We start from the raw sequence: 4873 nt of genomic DNA on the forward strand, positions 1-4873 counted from the left end.
GACAATAACTGGCTAGGCCAAGAAACTCCTAACTGCCTTAACCGTTTCAGGCGGAGTCCAATCAAGAACGGCCTGACTCTTTCGGGATTGACAGCAATGCCCTCACCAGAGATTACGTGGCCGAGGTAGGTCACTTCTGGCAACCAAAATTCGCACTTGGAGAACTTGGCATAAAGGCGGTGCTCTCTGAGTTTTTCTAGCACAAGTCTAAGATGTTCGGCATGCTCTTCCTCGTTCTTCGAGTAAATAAGGATATCATCGAGGTAAACCACGACGAACTTATCTAAGTACTCCATGAAGATCGAGTTCATCAAGCAGGAGAATGTAGCTGGAGCGTTGGTTAGACCAAAGGACATGACGGTGTACTCGTACTGACCATAACGAGTGACAAAAGCCGTCTTAGGAATGTCCCCATTTCTGATCTTGATTTGGTGGTAGCCTAACCTCAAATCCATCTTGGAAAAGACTGAGGATCCAGCGAGCTGATCATACAGGTCGTTGATCCTGGGGAGCGGATACTTGTTCTTTATCGTGACCAAATTAACGGGACGATAATCTACAACCATTCGGTCCGTACCATCCTTCTTCTTGACGAAGAGGACGGGGCAAGCCAGGAGAAGAACTAGGACAGATGAAACCTTTTGCAAGGATTCATCGAGTTGTTTCTTAAGCTCAGCTAGTTCTAAGGGTGCCATCTTGTAAGGTCTCCTAGAGATTGGAGCGGTTCCTGGGATAAGATCTATGACAAACTCTACATCTCTGTCAGGTGGAATACCTGCAGTTCCTCTGGAAAGACATCCGGAAAGTCACGGACTACCGGGATATCTTCAAGGTCTGGAAGAGGGTTGGCATTAAGAGAATAGAGCTGACGCTTTGCAACTCTAGTGGAGACAGTGACTATCTTGCCAGATGGGTGTGTAAGCTGAACAGACCTGGTGTAACAATCAATCTTGGCATGATGAGCTTTCATCCAGTCCATACCCAAGATGATGTTAATATCTGAGACTTGAGGGCTATAAGTGATGCAAGGAATACAAGTCTGTCAACAAGGATTTCATTACCATGGCTTATTCTGGTCGTTTGCCATCTAGACCCTGGAGTTTGGATTTCAAGTGGAGTTGGCATATCAAAAAATGACATGTCGTGCAAACGAGCATAGCCTTCAGAGATGAAGGAGTGAGATGCTCCGGTATCGAAAACGGAACCGAAGCTGGATGACATTTGACAAGGAGTGTCACTACACCATGACAAAAACTTTGGGGTCACCATATCTGCCGGGAAAACTAGCCAATGGAGGCAGAGAAATTGCCGGGAACGAATTTTGCCGGCACTTACGAACTGCCCTAGAAAGTCCCGTCGGAAAAAACAATTGCCGGCAGATAGGAGAATGCCCGGCAGTTTCTCTGACCTGCATGTTCAAACCTTTGCCGGCAGATAGGACCATTCATGGCATATAGTTTTTTTCCCGGTAGTCTCACAATCCAGGGCAGATAGAAGTATTGCTGGCAGTTATTCTGCCCTTAATTGTATAGTTTGTTTGCACACAAATCCCCTTCCAATTCATTTGTCTTCACTTCATTTTGTGCCAACAAGTATGGTACATATGTAACAACACGCACGCATAGTAATTAAAGTTGCATCAATTAGACATAATATATGTATCTCAACAATCCATGATGTATACAAGCATATATAGGTTCACAAGTACAGTATTACAACACAACGATCCTTCATGTATGCCCACGCACACATAGGCATACATTTGTAGGTTCATAGGTCCAATATTGCACCATAGACAAAAGCGCCAAATATAACATCTTGTTTCAGTTAATAGAAACAGAACACAGAGAAACAGAACCCAACAGAACATCCTTTTAGCTCACAAAACACACCTCTTCAAATTTGTGGATGCAAAAGAATTATATCGATGACCTGTAAAAAAAAGAAGCGGCCAATTAGATCAGCTCAGAAGAACACATGTTCCACAAATCCATTTGGACAACTACTTGCAAGAAAGAGCAGGTCCGAATTCCACAAGGGTCAAAATAAAAGCAGAGCAAGTTCCCTGTGACTTAGTGGTGCCACTTATCTCACGACTAACATTACTGCCAAAAAAATAAAAGGGTCAAAATAAAACAGAGATAATGTTGAAATCGCGGCAAGATGGATGACCATTAACTGCAACTTCATCTTCAGCTTCAATTCGTACACCCAACAAAAAACCACAGAGGGCCTGTTTGGAATGATTTATGATATCTCTAGGTAATGAGTTTGAACTAGCACTAATTAGAGCACGCAGGAATTGATCAACATAAGGACGGATATGAAAGATAAATATTAGAAGAATAATAGCCAGCGTCATGTTTTAGGCGTATTCTTGTTGATCAATGTAATCAGCGAGGTTGTTCTTGTTGAAGCCATGATAAAATATAACCGGAATTACATATGCCAAGAAGCTGAGCATGAATATGTTAATTAGATATGACAATCAAACAAACAAGTATTTACCACTAGGCGCATATCTTCTTTTCTTTTCATTTTTCAGTCCGTCCTATACTATTTTTTAGGTATGATAGCAGGGGTGTTTGACATATGGTACATTCTGGAATGATTCCCTGGCCGAGCACATATGTCAAACACCCCTGCTATCATACCTAAAACACGTCTCTGATGATATCACTATGGCTAGCTGAGAACCAAAAATCAGAGCAAAAGAGGCAATTACAAACGTAACTGAAAACTCATGTAGGACAGAAGGCTTATTGGGTTATTTATGCAGCTATTAGGAAATAAGGCACTATAAAGCCTATCACTCAGGATAAATTAAATTATACAAAATAAGATGTTTGTGTGAATCTTACTAGTTCTCAACATAATTATAACTAAAAGAAGGAGTTGCAGATGGCAAAAATCAGCACCAAATCAGGATTTGCTTTTGCCAAGATAGAAATTCAGTGGATGTAAACTTCCCAAATAATTACTGTATTTAGCAATGTGGCATAGGACAACGATTTAGTAAAGTACCTGGCCTTATCTAATTCTGCACTAAGCTAACGTAGACAGCATCCCCATTGAGGCTATATGCGGGCAGAGCAGGGCCACTAACCATCGATCTTGACCAGTACGTGGCTGGCGCTGGTGTATCCTTCACCGGATCAGAAGGCACATGGAGAGACATAAGAGGGTCAGGGGTTCAGCTTGAGCCTCTTACCTATCAGATCCAGTTAGACTCATAGCCAAATTTAATAAATCACACAACAACAAAAACCTGCATGTCACAACATAATAAAAAAAGTATGAACAGAGCTCAAGGGCGGCCTGTAGCTGCGACTCACTCCGAGGATGTTGCTATTGGTTTGACAAAAACTCAAACACCTGGTGCGCAAGAATAACAAACAATATCAACAAACCACAACTAGTGCCAAATCTTTTTAATTGATGTTTTGATGTGTTGAGACGGGATTCCCTTTAGTAAGAAGCATCACATATGGAGCACTTTGATGTAGAACACAAGTGAAATCAAGTTAATGAATAACTTACTTCACTTGGACCTTCTCCTTTGACGCAAGATGTCGTGCTGCTGTGCGATGCGAAGCAGAGGCGGCAATGGCGAAGGGGATGGGGAGGTTTCGTGGTGGGGGATTGGCACAGCGACGTGGGTGGTGAGGGGGCTAAGGCAGCGTCGTGCTCGAGGAATGGGGCGGCGGTTCTGGGTGGGGGCATGGTTGCAAAGTGGATCGATGGGGACGGGCGGCGGCGTGGATTGCTGGTGTAGGTCATCACCGATTGGTACTGGGTGGCAGCGTGAGACGTCGGAAGCGTGGGTGTAGGTCATTGCCGATGGGGACTGGGTGGCGGCATGGGTCGGAGGGCGCGCGGGTGCCGGCCGTCGAGGGGACTGGGTGGCGGCGTGGGTCAGGGACTCGGGGTGCGGGAGGGGCGGCATGGGTCAGGGGTGCAGGGAGGCGACATGCTTGATGAAGGGGGTGGGGGTGGCAGTGCTTTGCCAACCAATGTGGACGGGCCAGGTCGGCGACGGTGTTGCCAGGGTGGGCGGAACATTGCGGCGGCTGGGGGAAGAAGGAACAAGAAGCGGGAAGAAGGAGTGACAAGGGGAAAGAAATTAAGGCCGTGGGTGGGCTTTCCAGCGACTTCTACCGTTTCGCACCTATTGGGCCCAAAAATTTTGGCCCCATCAACGTGGTTCCCGGCAGTGCACCTGACCCCATTGGGATTCGAGGGCAATTAGGCTGACCCTAAAGATGCTGGCAGATGATCTGCCCTTCTTCCTTTCTCATTCCCGGCAGTTACAGTGACATGTACAGTTTTTCCAGGCAGACAAAACTTTCCCGGCAGTTAATTGCCCCAAATTGTTGATTTTTCCCGGCAGTTAATTGCCCTTAAACTTGTGTCGTGGTGTAGTGTGTGCCAAGAACGACATCCAAATCATCATGAGCGCCTTTAGCTGAGACGTGATGCACACATCCACGTTCAGTGGGAGCTGACTTGACACTAATCATCTTGCGTGATGGCTTACCACGGCCAACAGACTCCTCACGCTGGGGTGGAGCATAGTTGGTTTGGCAGCAGTCACGTGTATAGTGTCCTGGCCTCTCTGCATGTGAAGCAAGGTTCCTGAGGTAGGACGTGGACCCGCATTGACAAGAGGTCTACCGATAGGCCTAGGTGGAGCATACGGTTGAACTGGGTGAGGCGCCACATAAGAAGGCCTTGGTGTATAACCGGGGGAAGAGCGGAGTTCGGAACCCAAAATCCGGCGCTTCTGCGAAGTAGAACCGGAAGAAGAACCCAAATCACGGGTGTGCTTACGAGACTCCTCGTAAGTGAGTTGAGCTGTTTCTGCGTTAATGGC

General features: G+C 46.1%; 1 long non-coding RNA gene across 1 annotated transcript; it reads right to left on the reverse strand.

Annotated features, from left to right (window-relative positions):
* Positions 1-1631: 1631 nt before the first annotated feature.
* Positions 1632-4094, reverse strand: LOC125523345. Its single transcript, XR_007290207.1, has 3 exons — positions 3541-4094; positions 3025-3375; positions 1632-1932 (listed from the first exon to the last, which is right to left on the reverse strand). It is a non-coding gene; the product is annotated as an uncharacterized LOC125523345 (long non-coding RNA).
* Between the last annotated feature and the right edge of the window lie 779 nt (positions 4095-4873).

Source organism: Triticum urartu, chromosome 1 (assembly GCF_003073215.2).
Source record: "Triticum urartu cultivar G1812 chromosome 1, Tu2.1, whole genome shotgun sequence".
Taxonomy (NCBI): Eukaryota; Viridiplantae; Streptophyta; class Magnoliopsida; order Poales; family Poaceae; genus Triticum; species Triticum urartu.